General features: G+C 37.4%; 1 protein-coding gene across 18 annotated transcripts in view; it reads left to right on the top strand.

Annotated features, from left to right (window-relative positions):
* The window catches only part of PEX5L (peroxisomal biogenesis factor 5 like), a 622944-nt gene that overhangs the window by 398117 nt on the left and 203228 nt on the right, over positions 1–21599 (top strand). For all 18 annotated transcript variants that reach the window (XM_072961590.1, XM_072961582.1, XM_072961619.1 and 15 more), the window contains one exon: positions 9595–9660. The gene's annotated coding sequence lies outside the window, so the exon portion shown is untranslated. The remainder of the gene's footprint in view (positions 1–9594; positions 9661–21599) is intronic.

The raw sequence follows: 21599 nt of genomic DNA, 5'->3' as shown, positions 1-21599 counted from the left end.
TATCATAATACACTTTAATGAGTATATCCCTATGATAAATTTCTTGCAGTGAAATTTGAGGCCAAAACATTTGCACATTTTGTAATGTAACACATTTTTCTAGGTTGCCTTCTAGAAGATTATAACATTGCTCACTCCCACTAAGAACCTATAACATTCCTAGAAAAATTTTTGTGCTGCCAATGGTTGTTTCATGGTAAGAGAAGTTTGTCTCTGCCATGTAATTACTAGCGAGAAAGTGATGACTTCTACAGAAGCCAAAGGATCAATGGATAAGAAACCATGGAACTCAAAGACTGGTTTAAAACCCCAATAGTGTGTGGATAGCTTTCCTCAAATCTGGTGATATAAGACACTGGACTGTTTGAAAAGTGTACATCCCCATGTCTTCATTGAAAGCTGTCCAGGTGCCCTCTCAAGTGCTAGATGGGGTGTATTTGGGTTATTTTCTTTTTTCCTTTCATATAAAATACACTTAGAGCACAGTATAGTAGGCGAAGCACTGCGCAGGAGGTTGTGGCACATGGAGCTGCTATCAGCTGTACCGCCAAGTAGCATGTGGAATACACAGTAGGGAAATTGATCTGTGAGGACAAATCACAGGTTAGGCTAGACATGGCTATTTAAAGTGAGTCAAGCATAACAGTTGCAGCCATTGGTTGTGGTCAGATGGAATATGAGGCAGAAATACTGGTTTGTATCAGCAGAAGTCAAAATTGGGTGAGAAAATGAGAAAAACACACTTCAAAGCAAGCAGAACAAGAGGTCAGGTAGAGAAAGTGCTTCACAGAGAAGTTGCCCAGGCTCTGAATACTGCCTTAGATAAATACAGAGAGTTGAAGGTCCTCTGAATTGTAATCTATTCAATAAAGATATAAACACACACATATAATGCAAATACACATCTACGTATGTGTATACACTTATGTATACATACATGGGTATATATATGTATTGTGTATTTTGTGTTTGTGTGTGTGTATTTAAGGATATAGCAATAATCAATCTTTCTTTTATAGAACTAGTATTTCAGTTAAGGAGACTAAGGATTTTAATTACCAATTTCAATGTGTGTTGGGGAGAGTGTAGGGCTTCACCACAATACAAGCAATTCTTGGACACCAGCTGGATGTCCTGCCATTCAACACAATTCTGACACTATCTACCTGAAAATAGCATCAGGTTCACGATGTTAAGGGCTCAGTCTTACAAGACTGCCCTTCATCTCAAATGCCAGCTGCAAGTCCAGGTTGTCACCTGTGCTTCTGACTGACGGGCTACAGATTAGAGGTTCCAATGACACCTTCCTTGTGTTTAATTAACTCGCTTGAGCAGCTCATAGCTAGAGGAACATTTTATTTACTAAATCACTGATTTATTACAAAAAGATATAACTCAGGAACACCCAGGCAGAAAAGATAGTGAGGGAAAGGCATGGGGAAGGGGTGCTAAGCTTCCCTGGCCACTCTCCCTGAATTTCCACAAATTCACTAACTCAGAAGCTCTCTGAACTCTGTCCTTTGGAGGTTTTGTGGAGTTTTTATTATGTAGACATGATTGATTAAATCATTGGCAGTTGGCAACTGAACCCAATCATCAGCCCCTCTGTCTGCCCTGGAGATGGAGGAGGGAGGAGGAAAGTTTCAACCCACTAAGCATCTGGCTGGCTCTACTGGCAACCAGCCCCCACACTTAGGTGCAATCTAAAGTCACCTCATTAACATAACAAAGATACCTGTATCACTCTCATCACTGGAAATTCCAATGGCTGTAGGAGCTCTAAGCTAGAAACTAGGACAAAACCCAAAACTATTTCAGATAGAATGATCAGAGAAATATCTTTTATAATAACTTTTGAGGAAAGACTTGAAGGAAGTGAGAAAATGAACCATATAGATAACTGGAGGAAGAACTTCTATGTACAAATTTCCAAGACTGGAGTATGCCTGGGGTGGTGGAGGAGCAGCAAGAAGGCCCATCTGCCTGGAGCCAACTTATGAACCAAGGGAAATATAAGAGAAGACAAGATCAGAGAGGTTACTATGGCAGACCACGTGGTGTTGCAGGCCTAAGGACTTAGACTGGGCAGAATAGTATTTTAAAAGAGTTATTCTGGCTGCTGTGGAAAAAAATCTACAGAGGGATGAGGGTGGAAGCAACAACAGTTAGGGTTATGTCCAGGTGAAAACCAGAGTGGTAGCTGGAGAGGTAGAAAGAAGTAGGCTACTTCGAAGATAGAGTGGGCAGGATTGGCTGATGGATTGGAGTTAGAATGTGACAGAAAGAGAAGAGTCAAGAATAATTCAAGGTTTTTTGCCTGAACGACTGGAAAAGGTGGGGAAGCTGTGGAAAGAATAGGTTTAGAGGGAAGTGGGAAACAAGAGTTTGACTGGGGGAACTGTTAGGTTTGAAATGTTTATTAGGCATTTAAGTGGAAATGTTAAATCAGCAGTGGGAAATATTAGTCTGGAGTTCACAGGCAAGAACAGGGCCAGAGAAAGAAGTGCTGAATCATCAATGTAAAGAATGAGACTGGATGAGATCATCCAGAGAGTGAGTGGAGATAAAGACAAGGCTCAGGGAATGAGTCCCAGCACACATCTGTGTTCAACTGAGGAAGAACCAGCCATGGATAAGAAGAAGGAACAGATGGTAAAGTGGAAGGAAGCCAAAAGAGAGAGATGTCCTAGGGGCAAAATGAAGGAACTATTTGAAGAGGTGGAGGTGAAAATCTGTATCAGATGCCACTAACAGGTCGAATAAGATGGAGACTGAGAACTGACCATTAGATTTGATGATATAAAGATCATCACTGACCTTGCCAAAGCAGTTTTGATGATACAGGATAGTCAAAAGCCCTAATGGAGTGGATTCCTGAGAAATTAGAAAAAGGGAAGTAAAAACATCTGGAATAGTCAAATCTCTTAAAGAGTCTAACTGTAAAGGAACTGAGAAAAGATTGATAACTGGAGGAGAATGAGTCAGGAATGTGCTGCATTTTAAGTTGGGAGATATTACCATGTTTTTAGGCTAATGGAAGTGAGCAGTAGAGTGGAGACAGTTTATAATGTAAGAGAGAAATGGAAAAACTGCCCATGTGAAGTTCTTGAGGAGACAAGAGAGAATGAGATCTAGTTCAGAAGGAGAAGGGTTGGCATTAGGAGCTGAAATTTTGTCTTTTGAAACAAAGGGAAAGTAAAGTATTCAGGCACAGAAGCAAGCAGATTAACAGATGAGGTGGTAGGAGAGTGTCAAAATCATCTTGGTTTTTTGTATTTACCTAGTGAAATAAAAAAATTGAAGTAGTCAGCTGAGAGTAAGTTGAGGGAAAGAGGCATTGAGGATCAAAAGCATGAGATAGTGAATTGACTAAGGAAATGAAGGATTGCTGGGCGGCACAAAAGACCTACTTGAGATTTGTGGACCTGAGTTCAAGATGAGGCCAACAATGTTTTGCAAGTATCAGAATAGTTGAAGATGGGATTTAATCAGAATTGAGTTTTTGCCAGGTGATTGTGACGGATGGACAGGGGAGCAAGGGAGTCGGAGATGTAATCTTTGAATTATAATTATAATCACAATAATCAAAATTTATTCATCATCTGTGATGTGTAAGACACCATGCTCAGTGCTCTACAGACTACATCTACAGTCTTTGCAACATACTTTAATAGTAGGTATTTTTATCCCTATTTTATAGGTGAGGAAACTAAGGCCCAATGATATTCAATGATTTTAAAAAGCTACATATGTCTGGTGTATAACTGAGCTGGGATACAATGATATTTTGCATATCTTAAATTTATAACAAGGACTTCAATATTATTAATTTTAATTTCCCATCTATGGTTCATTGGAAAGGTAACAGGGAAAAAGGAAAGCATGGCTGTTGATATCTGCTCTGGAAAACACCCTATGCACATACCCCCAACCAACCAATGTTAGGACTGCCATGACATACTCATTCAAATACTTTGAATAGTTTTCTGTTTTCAAAGACTTTGGAGAGAATGGGGGAAACAATGGAAAGATTAGTTTCTTTAAACTGAGCTAAGCCCAAGGAATTGATTCTGAGGGCACTGACACTTTTAAAAATATGCTTTAATTTCAAAGTTTCTGCACTTCTGTGTGTTATTCATGGTGGGGACTTGGTTTCACCTTTGCACTTGGGGCTCTCTTGTTTGTGAAATAATGGACCATTGGAAAGGCAACTAAAAGCAAGATCCTGATCTTGAATGGAAATTGAGGAGTGACAATTCTCTGCATAAAAAAATAAAAGGCCCTCTTCATTGGGTGTCATTTCTGAAAACCAAAAATCTGTCTAGGCTTCAGGGCCCTGGACTCAAGAACAAAGAGTACTTGTTCAAAGTCACTCCTAAGTGATGGAGAAGAGCGGACCCCTCCAATACGGCATTAGCCAAGGGAAACAGGAGAGCGTCCAGTTGGAAGTAGCAGTGTCTCTACCCTCCAGTTGTGTTTTCCATCTTCTATATTATAAACCCCATTCTGTTAACTTCATGTCTTCTATAAAGTTTTATTAAAAACTACAGTCTGGTCTTACAAGTTTAGGGGATTTCAGATGGGACCTGTGTTCACACATGGAATAATTATGTCACTTGCTACAGAAGCCTAAAGAATAGTTGTAAGAAAGCAAGAAACCCAAAGAAGCCATCCAGATGAATAGGGGACCTGTAAGTACTCCCTGGGAAGTCTCAGAAAGAGGAAGTAAGGACAAATAGGACTTCCTGCTAGATCAAGTGGTACAAAGAACCTCCACTGCTCTTAGTAAAGGAAGAGAATCCTGAAGGCTGGAGAACTTTGGGGCAGCTACCTTACAGAAACTGTTTGGTTGTCTCTACCACACGGTTTTAACAATACTTGTAAATATTCATGTTCCTTCTTTATGAATAATTTAAATACAGGGTATCTCTACTAATGTTAAATGCCTAGAATTTGTGATTCCAGTTGCTGACTCTCAATACCACTCAAGAGACACGAAGTAATATGAATTCTTAAGATGCAAAAGAGAAAAAGAGAGGCTCTTGCTAAGTAATTATTCATAAACTCTTTTTCTCAGAACCTATGTCATAAATTTAGGTTTCAACCATGATAAATTTATGCAAAAACACGTTCTTCCCACACTTTATTATACAAATGTGGTTCAGCTTCTTCACTGAAGTCCTGAGACCCTCATTTATCTCTCTTCCTTCTTTTGCTTTACTGGAAAAACTTCATGGCAAAACTTTATTTTACAAAATTCAGAAAACATGAAAATATAATGTAAAACAGCATAAACTCACAGTATCATAGAGAAGACATGGCTAGCATTTTAGGTGCATTTCATTCCAGACAAAAATCAAAACTACTCCCAAGAATCTCTCATTATCTTCATTATCTGAATTTAATCTGCTTCTCAAAAAATGTTGGATAGCAAATATTCAGTTAAAAAGAGCCATCTTTCATTACTCTAAATACAGAAGTTCTCAGCCCATCAAAACCTTCCAAGTGATTTCCTCAAATATCATTAAAATACTCTTAAACATAAATGTAACAATACACCAAGAATTTCTGCATAATATAAAGCATATAGAACACCAATAACCTAATTATTAAACTCTTAGTGAACTCATTAGTAGGTATGTTTACATACAGTACAGGTGGAGACTGTACATTTGCAAATACAAATTCCATTTCCCTCTATACTACAGGAAACATGAACTGTATGTATGTAATGTAAATGATAAAATAGTGAGTTAGACACTAAAAATAAGATCTGTGTTGGGCCTGGGCTGGTAGAACCCTTAGACACCTCACAGAAGTGATCTCTGGCAATGCTGAATGTCTAGACCATCCGGGAGAGAGTGGGTACTGAAGATGGTACTGATAACGTATGGCATGTTTACTCTTCTGTGGGGAACAGGGACAGTGAGCCTACAGCACTCTGTATGTCCTCTTGCCAGGACTCAGGGACAACTGAAAATCTTCCCTAAATAGTGTTTGCAAATCCCTTATAGTTTTGTTTTTAATTTAGAGAATAAATTTGGATAGTGAATAGGTTAGTCAATTTTATGTAATTTTTTTATAAGTGATTACAATGAATGTTCACACAGAGTCAGATAGCAATGAATTATATATTTATTATGTATAATAATTAAATGTAAATAGTATATATAATAATATAAATATAATATGTGTGTACACATACACATATACACATGTATGTGTACACACACCCCCTGTATATACATACCCATTCTATTATTAATATGACAGAAAACACTTTTTTCATTAACATATACCCTCATATTTTCCATGCTTTGGTTTCCAAGTCACCATTTTTAAAGATCAATAGTGTCCCGTTATCTCCAAATTAATAAATTATCATTTTCCTATTGTTGACCATTTAAGTTGCTTCAATTTTCCATTATTACAAATGGTGCTTCATATATAAATCATAGTGTAAACTTGTGGTTATTTTTAAATTCTTGAAAGTGGAAATACTAAGTCACTAGGTATAAACATTTTTGAAGCTCTTGATCCATATTACCAAACTATCCTCCAGAAAAGTTGTATTAATGACAATACCCACTGCAGTGTAAAAAATATTCATTCAAAAATCTCTGAATACTGAGCATTTTCTTTACAAAAAAAAAAAAAAAGTCTGCCAACCTGATAAGTGACAATGGAGCTTCCATATTCAAGTACCTATTTATTATTACTATTTTTGCTAACTTTTTTGTTTATCATTTATATTTATTGACCATTTATACTTCTTTATGAATTTTCTATTTAGGTTTCTCCCACATTCCTAATGGATTTTTTTTAACTTTATTCATAAAAGTATTTGCATATTAAGTATAATTGCCTATTATCTGCCTCTTATGTTGTGAATATTTTTCCTTCTCAAAGTCTGAGAAATTCCAAAGCTCGACCTATATCCCATTTACCAAACTTAATCAGTCTCCTTAGGAGTACTTGCTGGTGTGAATGAGGCTTATCAATTCATTACAGAAGAGAATCTATCAAATTTCCCACGCACCCCATCTCACCTCAAAAGCTTTTCTTCTTCACCTTGGGTGGAAGAATCACATCTTCAGCATTGGTCTAGGCCTCCTGTGGCCCATCCTGGTTTTCAGGAAGGTCCAGTCAGTTGGTCAGGTAGTTCTTAGACTTGTTTTCCTGAAGCATTCAAGCCCTGGGAGTCCAGTGCTTTGGGGCTGGGCATAGAGGTTGGCTAGGACTGAGGCCTTGATCAGGTTAATCCCTTAACTTGTCTATGCCTCAGGTTCCTCATCTGGAAAATCAAATGCGTGATCCATGTGATTCCCAGCACCCTTTTCAGCTCTATCCTTCTGTGAGTCTTAATTTAGTTAATGTTGCATGTGCCTGAATATAACTTTCATTAGAGGACTTAAAAGACTCCATTTGTTTTGAATGCCCAATTCCTTATTTTGCTAGATGGGTAAAACCCATAATTTATTTCCTTCATTAGCATTGACATGGTCTTTTTGCATATTTACCCACTAAAAGTTGACTGCATCACTTCAGAAAACTCAAGGGTAAGCACTCACAGCCCTGAGGTTCTTACACAGTGATGTGTAAGAAAGAACCACCTCTGCTGCAAGGCAGATGTGTACATTGTCTTGAGATAATAACCATGGCATGTGTGTAAAACCAGCATGCAGTCATAAACAAGGCCTGCAGGAGTGAGGGAAAATTTCACAGTGGAGCTGACACTTGAGCAACCCTTGAAACAAACCTGAATTCCCCAGCACATGAAGGAGAAGAAGGAAGGGAGTGGCAAATGGAGGGAACAGCATATGTGAAGGCACAGAGGTGCAATCCAGTGTGGCATATTCCAGGGAGAGCAAGCAGCCGGATAACCCTAGATTATATTTGGGGACTTGTGAGAAAAGAAGCTTATGAGGAAAAAGTAGTGAAAAGCTTTACTTGTCTTGAAAATGGTGTGGATTTTTATCCTCTTGTTAAAGAGAGTTGAAGGACTTTTTAAAAAGTAATTTACATTTATTTTTGAATGTTGACTCTCATTGCATTGTAGAGAATCAATTAGAATGAAGGTGGGGGCGGTGTTTAGAAATTTAGGAGACTCTTGTAAGTTAGTCCAGAAAGGAAATAAGAGTCTAAACTCAGGCATCATAGATGTTTATTACAGTAACATACAATATTCTAGTGATTCTAGTGATTCATTCTTTGTGGAATTAAAAATATATATACTATCGATCTACAAAATTGCCTAAGCTTTAATAAATACCAAGATTATTTTACTTTTAAAAAGTTAGAGTTTTACAAGCATTTACCCACAGGGATTATATATCTTTATTTCCTCTTTCAAAAATAGCCTTAAGTTTTCCTTCTCCCCCATACAACTGTCTGTTTTAACACTAGGTAAGGGAGAATAGGATAATGTAAGAAATTATGTGAATTATGTGAATCAGGATTAGAAACCATGAGTTTACCCTGAGAAATAATTCTCCATTCTTTATAGATTATATCACCTCTCTAACTGATATAATATTGCTCATCTCTCCCTCTAAGAAGAACTCTTAAAATATAAAATCCCCTCTCTTTATATCAAAACCAAGGCCATTTTCATTATTATGAGGTAAATATTATGAGGTAAATATTATTATGAGGTAAGTATCACATTCCAAAAATGTCTTTGCAAATTTTTCTGAGGATTTACAACTTTTCCTAAGTCTAACAATTCTTCCATTGCATTTCCTCCCTTAGGGTAATAATCATCAAAAAAATTTTCAGATATCAGCATTTTTGTGGCATTAACTAAATTTCATCATCACTAGTGTACTCCCAAATTCCTTTATTCAGCTGTAAATATAATTATTTGTTTCACGTTTGTAAAAGCATGTCAAGAAAAAGTCACTTGACTTCAGTGGTCCTCAGATTCTTCGTTTGAAAAGGGAAAGAGTCAAACCACAAAAGCTATAAGCTTTTTTTCCAGTCTTAGCTTTGTGTGATTCTACATAAAATCAACACAGGGTCATTAATATTTTATTTAAAAGAATTATATCTGAAATATACCTTCAGAGTAAATTTTTTAATTATTTTATTTTAAAAGTTTTCATACTGTTCCAGATACTTCCAAAATAATTTATGTTCTTCAGTTATTATTAAGAATTTTCCATTCAAGATGTTGTAAGTTATTTAAGCAAAACAAAAATAAAACAAGGTTTTTGTCTGCCTACATCTAATAGGGCATGAAAAAAAAAAGCATAGAAATGATTAAACAAGGGGAAACCTTTATGAATTAAGAGAATTTCCTATCATAATGGAGTTCCCAGCAAGGAAATGTATTAAACTGGAGGATCAGTAAAGGTTTCATGAAGATAATGGAATTTGAGACCAAACTTGAAAAATGAATGAGCTTTCATTTCAAAGCAGTAGGGACAGAGAATACATTGCAATGAGAGGAAAGAGTAGAAGTGTAACTTGGACTATCTTTGGGGAATAATATAAAATAAAGTTACTACAAAGATTAAGGAATACACAGAATTGAAAAAAGACAGGCCAGTTTGTGGACGACCACTGTATTAATCAGTATTATTTTGGTTGCAGGTGACAGAAAATCCAACTCAACCAGAAAAGGGAATGTACCAGTTGAAATGACTAAAAAGCACACAGGTAAGCTAACTTTAAGTGTGGTTTATTTAATAGTTCAAATATTGTCTCCAGGAACATGCCTAGACTCTTCTTCCCCCAGGTTGGCTTCCTTTCAGGTTTGGGGTGCTAGATTCTGGCAGCTTCAAGCTTACGTCATTAGAACACCCAGTTTAATGAAGAATCAATCTGCTCCCACTTAGTCCTGGAAATGAGTCCATTTGCCCTGGTTGGTTGACTTGGGTCATATGTGTGACCAACAGGGACTGAATGCACTGGTCAGCTCAGCCTGGGTCTCGTGTCTCACCCCCAAAGCCTGATTGTAAAATGTTTCCACCCTACAAATGGGCCAGAGTGGGGAAGAAATGGTTCCTCAAAGCGAAAAAAACAGTTCTTTCTGCACAAGAAAAAGACATGGCTCTGAGTGGCAAACTATATTCCATGACTATGAATAAAAAGCTAAAGCTTTTGGATATTAGTTAGCAATAGGGAAGCCAAGAAGATATTTGAACGGGGCAGTAATATGATCAATGTTGGCCTTTATGAAATTAATCTGGCTGCAATGTAGTTTGGAGTGGGAGATGGATGAGGTGATAAAACTAGCTTTGAGATGGGTAAGAGGTTTAGAGAGCCTCTGCTAGAATAGTGGTGAAAGGAGTCGTCAAAAGCAAGAGACATTTTTGTTTGCAAATGTTTCTCACTGGGACTAAGAAACTCTAGAAAGTACATTTAATATTAAAAGCAATATTGGATTGCTGAAAGAACATCATTATAAAGAAAAAAGCAAATGTAAATTCTTTTAGTATGATTTCTTAAACTGGTTTATTAGGAGGCCAACTAGGAAGCATCCCCCTTGTTTGTTCATTTGGAACAACATTGCTGCCTTCTCCTAGTCAGCAGAGTCCACATACTTTTCTTCGATCATAATTCCCCCCACGGCTTGGGGTCTGCTGTGTGGGCTTTTGAAATTCTTTCCAGATCTAATGCCCCGAACACCAGCTAATCCCATTCAATGTGTCAAAGAGACAAAAAGGGCAATTGGGCAAACTTTAACAACACGTCCCTCCCTCTGATTGAACAACAAAAGCCAATTAGTCATTCTAATTTAGGTCTACAGTTATTTTGACTTTTCTTCTTTCCTACACCATCTTTGAGCAGCAAGGTTTGAATTGTACAGATTATAAAAGAATGCTTGAATCACCAAAAGACTATAATTCCTAATTTTTTTAAGTCCACAAGCATACTGACATCATCATTATTACTCAGCTTTTTGAAAGATTTAATAAATCTTGAATCTTCAATAGCCATTTAATATGCAGGAGGAGTCACCTACTTATAAACAAAACTTAATTTGATCAATCCAAAATATATTCTGCTACCACTCAACTCTTTAATTTTATTACGGTGATTAAAATTGCAAGCAGTATTAGCACAGCTCTTGCTGTAAGAAAGCTGGGTGTGCTGTGATAGTATGCCAAGTCCTTTGGCCTCTCAAAATACAGTGAGATTATCTTATAAATGGAGGATATGTGTTGTGCTTTTTCTCTTGGCACTCATGTGCTATCCTTGCAAAAAGCAAGAGTTAGCTTTACCACATACTTCCATGAATAAATAAACCTTCTAGGCCGCAGTACTGCTCAAATTTGATAGTGCCTACAAAGCACTTAGGGACCTTGTTAAAATCAGATTCTGATTCCGTAGTAAGTCAGGTATGGGGCCCAAGAGTCTGCATTTCTAACAAGCTCTCAGGAGATTCAGATGCTGCTGGTCAACAGACCACACTTTGAGTAATGATGGTCTTTGAATTTCAAATGAGAAATATTTTCTGGACCTTGGATCCAGAATTAAATCATGCCAATTTTAGGTGGCAAAACAACTATGTGAAAGATATGAAATATGGATTATCTTTATTTTCCTTGGAAACAACATGTACCATCATAACATGAATAATTCTGGGTTTAGCTGGGCAATGATGGCCCAGCCACTTACAAGTGAGACTATTGCTGATGGCAGCATTTCTGCCAATGAGATGTATATCTGTGTGCAGGTTGGTTAGAAAAGATTCATTAGTAACTGTTCCTTCCACAGTGTTTACAGAGACTTTCTTCTTTTGCTTCATATCATAGATGTAATAGTTTGGATTTGACACATATTACAAATTCATCTTCAAAGTCCTTTTTCCATGATGCCAGATATGAATGTGAAAAGTAGAAAATCCTGTGAAAAGTCAAAGCCTATAGATGTTTGGCAGAGATTTCCATTTTTTATTCAAATATTTCTGGTATCAGAGAAGCAGATATATGGCTGTTATCCCTTGCCTTTGTTCCAAAAGAACCACACCTTTTTCAAACTGCTGCATCTCTGGTTTGTTTGCCTTCTGCCAGTTTACCTTAATGACTCCCTGGGGGGACCAGAGATTACACAAAGAGAAGCATTTTTCACCATTACTGCAGTCACAGGATAGAGAAAGTTATGCACATTTTCTCCTTTCAAGATCTCTTAAAAACAATTTGATTTGCAAAAATGATTTCCACATATGTAATTATATTAAGATTCAGCTTTTTATCATGGGTATCATAAAATTCACACCTGCTTTATCCTTTCTATGTTCTCCTGATATGTCTGCTAGCACCAGAACACCGTATTACTTGAGCTAAAATGCTGGATCTGGATGAAAATGTTTAGGCCTGGCCAAATGAGGTGTATAAATTGCTAGATGGTTCTGTAAATCAACAGTGTCTCAAAATACTGACACTTGAATTGGTAACCAGCCAAGTATCTTTGCTCACAAAGCTCGTATTTATAGGCTTTGAAGGAAATATTTGTGCTAGAGGGATAATTAAAGTTCAAAACTGAGAGGGAAATGTTTGACTAGAAAAGCTTAGATGTGATCTCTTAGAAAAGAGAAATAGGGAAATTATGGAATCTCTGTAGCGGGGTGGTGGTGGTGGTGATGGTTGTTGTTTTAATAAAAGTCTAGACAGATTCTCTTTCTGGGATAGTAAAATGTACTCTTGTCAGGAAGTTGGACTGTGGGTTCCATGAAGGTAGAGACCATGTCAGTCTCATTCATCAATGTATTTCAGCATGGCACAGCATTCCCACATACTAATAAGTTCTTAATAAAATATGAATGAATGAGTAAATGTATGAATGAATGAAGAGAGGGATGCCTTCACAGATGCACTTTCATTCCTGAGATTTGGAGAATGTAGGGAGTAACTAAATGAGTTACTTAGGTTTTAAAAAGAGGTTATATTGACTTCTATCTTCAGTTCTAGGTAGTTGCCATACTAGTTCAAATTCTTTTCTGGTTGACGGCTCCTTGAATTGCCCATGAGCTATAAATAAGCATATAATGGATTGGAAAACTTTGGCCCCACTGTTACTTCACAGATTTCTGGCACTTTCAAATCAAATACTAGAATTTCCTCAGGGTTTCTATACTAACATGCAAGCATTTTATAGTAAATCATATAACCCTTTTAAATTTGTAGAGCTTGAAGTCTCAGGAAATCACTACTCATATTTTCTGGACTGGAAAAAAGCCTGTTTACATACTTATATATGGTGGTTTAAAATTTACAACTCCCTTTGCAGCCCTGTGCAGTGGGCTAAGTAGATAGATACTTGCCTTACTTCAAAAGTGAGGAAATAGAGAATTAGTACACTTGCCCAAGAGAGCAGTGAGGTAGTGAGGCAGAACTAGCCCTTCAACCTGCTGACTCCTACTCCAGTGCTCTATCCTATAAAGGACAATTAAAAATTAGAACTGGATTGTACTTTACAATTTACAGTGCTTATGAACATATCTCAAATTTCAAGATGAAGCAATCAGTTTATCATGCAGAGTTAAGACATTAAAAAGCTGAAGTCTAAAAACAGTAAAGGAAATTGACCAAGGTTAACTATTGGTGGAATGTAATAGGAATTTATGCTTCCTGCCTGCAAGTCTTAGTCATTCTGTGTTTGGTTGGCTGGTTGTTTTAGGAACTCAGATGCATTGAAATGGATTAATCTGTTTTTGGTTATTTTCAGTGTCTTCTCACTAGTCCATGCATGGCTTTGTTTTACTTAGTCACACAGTGATTTTTATAGGGTAATGCATGTCTATGAATCACCACTCAACATAATAGCTAAGATGCTGACAATTAACCTTCATATAAAATACAGTACTTCCCCATCCCTTTCTCCTGCCTTCCCTCACTCAGTGTCATCAACATTGCTTTTCTGTTTATATAGTTATATACAAATATTATTTATATTCCTAGGGAGTTTATTTTTTTTAACTTTATGAAAGGTATACAATGCTATATGCAGTATTTATGGGATTATATCCTGCTGTATATAACTTAAGGGGCTTGTTGTATGATTGGAGATCTTTTTACCAACAAAACTAGGTACTGACAGTATATACACATACACTAGCCCATGGTATGTGTATGTGTATGTATATACATTTATAATGTAAAGATTACATTGAATTATCCAGTCTCTTCAACTTGGGACATATTTAAATGCACTCTACCTATATATTATTGTAGTAAAAACCCATTCATTCAACAAGTTTTTATAGGGTGCCTACCATGTGCCAAGAGGTACTGTCCTGTGCTGTGATACATCGGATATACTCCTCCCCCAAAATATCCCTGATATCATGGAAATAATATTGTATATACAGAAACAGACAATAAATCAAACAATTGTATAAAATATGCAGGATGTTAAGTGATGTTAAGTGCTAAGGAGAAAAATCGTGGAATGCCCTTAGGGATAGGTTTGCGATTTTAGAGTGGTCAGCGATGAATTAGGGGTGGAGTGAGAGGGGAGAGTCTTTTTCACCAAGTGACACGGAGGTAACTTGTGAGAGCTGAATCGGAACAGAAGTAAACTCTTCGGAAATCCCCACGCTCAGCTTATTCTGTCTGTAAAATGACGGGCTTAGTTGGTTTTGATGGCTTTTGGAGAAACAAGGCATCGTCCTCCTACTTCTCTTGCAACTAGCCTCCGGCTCTTCTGGAATCCCGGTAGAAGCAAATGCCGCACCTAGCACGACCACCGCCCGCGGGCAGTAGGCCGCCCCGTGCGCGCATTCCCGAGCACGCGCGCGGAGGGGCGCACGCCTCCCTCGGGCTGCTCCCGGGCCCCAGTGGGGACGCGCGCGCGTGCCCGGCCCCGCGGCCTCTCGGCAGGGACGCGGCCGGGAGGGCGGCGCGCGCCCCGCTCGGCAGCTGCGGCGGCGGCTGGTGTGGGCGCTCACGTCAGGGCTGGGAGGAGGAAGGGGTTCGCGGCGAAAAGAGTGAGAGAGACATGAGGCAGCCTGGCAGGAAGCGAGAAAGAGTTCGGCGGGGAAGGAGTGAGTTTTAGAGAAGCCGGGAGAGCAGGACCTGAGCCTGCCGGAGAGCGTGGCCGCCTGGGCTCCTCGCCTCCTCCGCGCGCTCTCCTGTGTCCGCTTTCAGCACCCCGAGCGGAGAACAGTTCCCGGCAGCCCGCAGCTTTGTCTAGGAGCCGCCGCCGGCCGGCTACCTGGAGCCTTCGAACCGGCTCAGGGGCACCCTGTAAGAACCCAGTGTGCACGCCGCCTTCTCCCCTCTGTTGGTGTGCAAGTAGACACAGGGGAAAAGCATCCGGCGGCCTCTGGGAACCCTAAAGAAGCCTAAGCAGAATGTACCAGGGACACATGCAGGTAAGACATTTCCATCGAACTGGATAAGAATATTGGGGACTAATGCAAGAGCAAGGCAGTTCACCAAGTTACTGTGGTCAAGTGCTGCCTTCCTAACAATTCAACAAGTGAAGTGGTGCAACATGACCATGACATTTCAGTCTAGTGCTATACATAAAACTAGATGGGTTTCTGAGGGTGGGAGAAGGGGGAGGAAAGATCTCAGAACTTCGATTGGGGAAGTTTGTTTTGTGTGCATTCCGTGAGCCTGTTTCTTTAAACAAGATCAAGGAGCCAAACAGAGGAAACCTGGAGATGACCGTGTTTCCGTTGTAATCCTATTGATGCAACTCGGCATGTATGTCAACTGAAGGGCAAACAATAATAGGAAAGACAAAGCTTTTCCTTTACCATCTGCAAAGGTTTCTTAACAGTTGGAACATTTTGCCACTTTCGTATTATTTTTTACAGTGATAATTTTTTTCAATGGTTTGTGCTCTATTTTCCCCCCTTCAGATGATGGGACATTGTCACCTATCCCTAGAGTCACAGGATGACTTAGGAGGATGAGTTTCAAACATATGTCCAAGAGGCTCTAATGTTTTCAGGGAAGGTGCTGTCTCTGGCTATTAAAGCTTATCTGAACTGATCCACTGCTTCTCTCTGATATTCTCCACTCTCTTGGACAAGAATACTTTAACCTTGACTCCAGTACTCATTTCCTTGGTTGGTTCTTCCTTATAAAGGCAGGTGTATGTTTTGAGGGAGAAAAATGAAATACCAGCTCAGTTTCCTAAAGTATAAACTAAACTCTTTTTTACTGTTTCTAAATACTTTAGTCATCAGGTTTGATGTTTTGTCTTCTCTTCTATTCCAAAGATGGTCAAATACAGTTATCATATGTGGTGCCTTTACCCTAGTATGTAACATGTATGAATACTGAGGATGTTACTTCTGTGTTTTTAGAGCAATTGAAAATAGATAAATTAACATGTTATTGCATTTATGACTTAGTATTACTCAATGTTTGATTTCCAAGTCTGTGGGGAAATTCTTTTGGATTATAATTTACTTTTATATAAATTGGTATTATATCATATTCCTAAGTTTTGTAAGAATTCTGAATCAGCACTATCAGATTTCTAAAAGCATTTCCCATGTTACTAACATCATCCTGTTTTGAAAATTATTAATAGAATTATATCAGTTGATAGACAATAATTAGTGCCTGAAGTATATTTCTCAATATATATAATAAATATGCATGTTTCTTATTAAAGCTACATTAATTGGAAAGTTTAATAACAAAGAAGCTTTCAAACAATGACAGCTAAAAAAAATTAACACAGGATTATTACCATAGTTTTATGCTTCATCTTCACCTAAGAATATTTACAATTTTATATATTATCTATTTATTATCCCTAAACAGTTTATCCACAAGAGTGAAAATAGGAAGATTTTAATAAATAGAGTCAATCTTCAGAAAATTGTTCATTCACACAAAATTCATAATTGACTACTTGGCCAATTTACAAAAACTTTCCACATTATTTTTTTGTTTGAAAATATGTTTCTGTGAATAAAGAATTGAAGCAAAAATCTGGTAAACTCAAGCACCTCCAAAACAATTTAAATTCAATTTTCTGAATATTTCAAGGGAGGATGTTACTGAAACTTGAATTGTCTAGAACAATATCTGAGGGCTTCATTTCACTTTCAGAGAATACACAAAACGTAAGGCTTTGCACATGCTCCCGACTTAATGTTTTTTGCTTGTGCACTGCTGTAACAGCAAATATGATAGCTTGCAGTAAAACTCACAAATCTATGCTGCCAAGCTTAACTTGGAAACATTACTAAATAAAGACTGTAATCCAATATGCTTGCCAAAATTCCATTTCACAATACTTTTTTCCTATTTACTATTGACCATGATGTTAACTTCTAAGTCTTTAATAGTTTAGTAGCTATCAAATGATGTGATCTTCTGAGTGGGAACCCCTCCAAAATAACGCTTATTACAACCTGATTTATAATAGTTATTTGCATAAGTTTTAAAACCCCAGTCTCCTTCCTAGAGAATAGCATTTAGCCTATAGACAAAATCTCCTTTGTGTTGGTACATTTAGATTAAATAATCTTTCCTTATCAGAGATAGCACCATCTTCCTATGTGTAGCCGGCTCTAATGACAAGGGAGAAGAAGCATAGCCCAAACACTTCAAAACATTTGTGATTTAAAATCTGAATACATGTTTGGTGAAGTGGACCAGAAATGAGCAGATTTACTAACATTTCTGCCAACTTTGGAGTTATATTTGAAACACTGGTGTTACTTGGCTGATACCTTAAAACAGGAGTGAAACAGAAAATATTTGCAGTCATTAGCTGAGGCTTCTAATTCTTCACTTTTCTGTATCCAAGAGATTTTAAAATAAAATGCTTTGTAAATAGGCAGTCTGAAGTAGGGGAGGTGTTCACATGAAGCCTTGAAAAACAGTAATTTAAAATTTCTGTAGTGGCTTTGTACAACTTAACAATTTTGTAAATAAAGTCTATTAATTCTAATACACATGGCTAATTCATCCAGTTTTCCATAGAAACAATTTGTTTTAGAAGCTGCAAACTTTTAAAAACACACATTTGGCTTACTCTACTAGTTTATTAGAAAATAAAAGTTGATATCTATTACAGATAGATAGACAGCATAGCATAGTAGTGTATATTTCTTGGTTTCAAAGTAAATGCCACAGGTATAGTTCTTAGGAGCAGGGCCCCAGAGTTGTGCTGTTTTCCAATTGCCTCACCAGTTATTTCCAAGGGGAATTCATCACCCCAGCAACTCAAGCAAAGGTTGTTTCTTTAGCGACTGTTTTAGATGTACTTCATTTTTCGTTTTGACCAGGGGAGCCAGTGGTGATTAAATATACTTTAGTATTGGTTCTGACCAATTCTCTATTCTTGACAGATGACCTGTTATCTTAATCCCTCCAGGACCTCTGTGTGCTCTGCACTGAGATACTCATTTGTATATGTGCTTATGCGTTAACACTGCCAATTAGAGCAAAATAATTACGTCTCTGAATATTCCCTTTACTAAACTTTTTTCTGAAATACTATAAATACAGAACAACATAATTTCAGTTTTGAACTGACTTGTTTATTTTTAATAAAGCATCCCCAGTAATTTTTTTGTTAGAAAAGACAGTTATTTCAGAAAGCAATCAAACAAAAAAATCTATTCGTAATTGTAACTGATCTTTATTATAGGCATTCAAAACAGACTCTTTTGACTTATTCAAGCCTTCCGAGAAGACATTCTACACCCTCTGGCTTCTCAAGACAGTAACTAAAGAAAATTTAAATGACAAAAATTATAAGATTATTAGCAGTTCTAAAGGTAGCCATTTTATTTGTCTTCCCTCAAAGGAGTTTTGTGTTTTTCTTTATTTATGACTTTACTTAAGCTTTAAAAAAATTTTTTTCATGAAGAAGAACAGCTTGAATGACATAAATTATGTTAATACATTAGATCTGGCCACTGGGGATTCATTTGGTTCACTAGAAACAACAAACATAAGAAACCAGTCCATGGTAAGATTATAGAATGTTTTTAACATCTATAACAGCAGTTTGTCATAACTGACACCTTAAGAAAAACTCTAAAGTAGGTAATATTTGTCATGGGTACTTCTGCTTCTCTAAAGGATCACTTTTACCTCCTGATGCCACCATTTTCTATCCTGTGTTATTTCTTTATCAACCCTTTGCTAACAGAAATATAATTAACACCACATACACACACACTCACACACACACGCGCACGCCCTACAGTAGTATTTGCATTTTTAGAGGGGAATCTTTGAAGATTAGGGGGTTCTTTGCAGGGGTTATGTTGTAAGATGAATGAGGTGATGCTGACCGATGGATGGGTTGGTTGTGCTGTTCTGGTCATGGGTAGCGGCTGCCCTCCCCTTCCATCTCCCTCAGCTCATACAGTACCTGCCCCTCCTCCTCGAAGTGTTCCTATCAGTGATAATCAGTATTAGTACTCCTTGAATGAATTTATTGTCTGAAACAGTATTAACTAAAACTCTATTAAAGGAAATTCATATACAGTGAAGTTAATGCTCAAAATTATGACATGAGCTCCAGCAAGATTCCAGAGTGCTTTCTGGTACATTACAAGCAAATCATGCTTGGTGTGAGAGTAACATTGAGCTTCTAACACTTAAAAATTATAATACTTATGGTATAATATTGCTGAATATCTGATTAACCTGAAAATCTCATTTCCCAGCTATACTGGCCAACAGTTTACATTACAGACTTACTGTAAGAAACACAATATGTTCTTCCTAGATTTTGTTTATGGTTTATAAACATTCTTCCTAAAAACATGTGTTTGAAAGAAAAAATTCTAGCATACAAATGTTTGACTCTAAAACATTTTTAAAGTAAAGAATAATAAAAGGTTAAAAAAGAACTTGTTAATTTTAAAATCCTGAATCTCTAGTATTACCACTGCCAAACTAGGAAACATTAAGATGTGATGCACCATGTAGTCAAAACATCTGGCAGGCTGCTTTTTCACACTTTTCAGTGAGATCACATGTTGCCAACATAGGCATAAGCTAGAGCTGTTTAAAGTCTTTATAGTGTAGAATTAACTTCTTGATATGTTTATAGAATAACTAGTGTGCATTTCCTACACTAAAAGTGAAGGCAAACTCCAAGCCTGATGTTTCCTTATGGGACCTAAGTCCAATTTGAGTGTTTAGGGACATCTAAACACGATGTCCTTTCAACTATACCGATAAAGAAAATGGGGTTGTCAAGTTTCTGAAATATGAAACGTTTTTATAATTCAGAATTTGTAGAAGGAAAAAATCATCTTGAACTATAGCATGGATCAGAGACTAGGTGCTATGAATTGGGGGTTGCATTTCTTTCAACGACCCTTTACTTTATTTCACTTCACCCATTTCTGCCCCTCCTCATCTATGCCATCCCCTTTACTAGGGATACCGAATGGAAGACTTTTTTCCCAGCCTGTTAAGAAATATTTGTATATCTTATATATTATTATACAGAATATAAATAGGAAAATAGTGAATACCCTATTGGTTAAATATCAAGGCCATTGCGGATTGTTCAGAGCCCAAAGTCTGATACAGCATACTGCCGATGCTGTCTTATAACGTCATTGTTTTCATTTATGACTACTTTATTTGTGACAGAGGTGACACCTACATTGCAAGGGGAAACTGGTCTTTGTCAATTAATGATTCTTGGTCAGTTGGATATCCATATACTAAAAAAAAAAAGTGAGTCTTGACTTCTATTTTACATGTACATTAAAGTCCATCCCAAGTGGGTTAAAATAAGAGAATGTATCTATGTCCTTGTGGATAGGCAGTGAGCATGTGAAAGTACATTTACCCGTAGCTGCTTTAATGTCCTTGTTTACTAATTATATTATCTGTGTCATTTCCTGAACTGTTTCTATTGATTGATTTTCATCCTCATTATGGGTTGTATTTTCCCACTTCTTTGTATGCCTGGTGCTTTTTGATTGGATGCCAGACATTGTGAATTTTACATTGTTGGGTCCTGGATTTTTTTTTTTAATCCCTTTTTTTTTTTAAGCTTTGTGCTTGGACACAATTAAGATACTTGGAAACAGCCTGATTGTTTCAAGGTTTGCTTTTAAGAGTTCTTATGGGGTACCAGAAGCTACCAAAATATTTTGGTCTAGGGCTAATTTGTCCTCTCTACTGAGGTAATATCCTTCTGAGTACTTTACCTGATGTCCCACTTATTAGGAGGTTGCTTGGCTTGGCTTTGGGATTGTAAAGTCCTTATAGCCCTACTTGAGCTCTGAGAATTGCTCTGCCTGCTCCTTTCTGATGGTCTGAGGGTAGTTTCCTCACATACACAATCAGAACTCAGTGGAAAACTAGAGGGGAGAGCATCTGCGTCTTAGAGCTCTCACTCTGTGCAGACCTCTCTCTAGAACTCTGCCTTGTGTATTCTCACATCTTGGCCTCCTCAAATCCTCCACTCTGTCTCCTCAACTCAGTGAAAATACCAAACTCTTTTGTGGTTCTCACTTCTTGCATTATGTGCTAGGAACTCTTTCCTGGCAGTAAGCTAGGCAATTGTAGGGTTCACCTTTTTTGTTTCCCTTCTCTCAGGGATCCTGTGAGGCCTTTTCTTCCAATGTTTAAAAATCATTGTTTTGTACATTTTGTCATTTTTTCCCAATTTTACTGAGAAGTAATTGACATATGTCA

This window comes from Vicugna pacos, chromosome 1 (genome assembly GCF_048564905.1).
Source record: "Vicugna pacos chromosome 1, VicPac4, whole genome shotgun sequence".
NCBI lineage: Eukaryota > Metazoa > Chordata > Mammalia > Artiodactyla > Camelidae > Vicugna > Vicugna pacos.
Note: the sequence above shows the minus strand (reverse complement) of the source record. Positions and strands in the feature narration are given on the sequence as shown.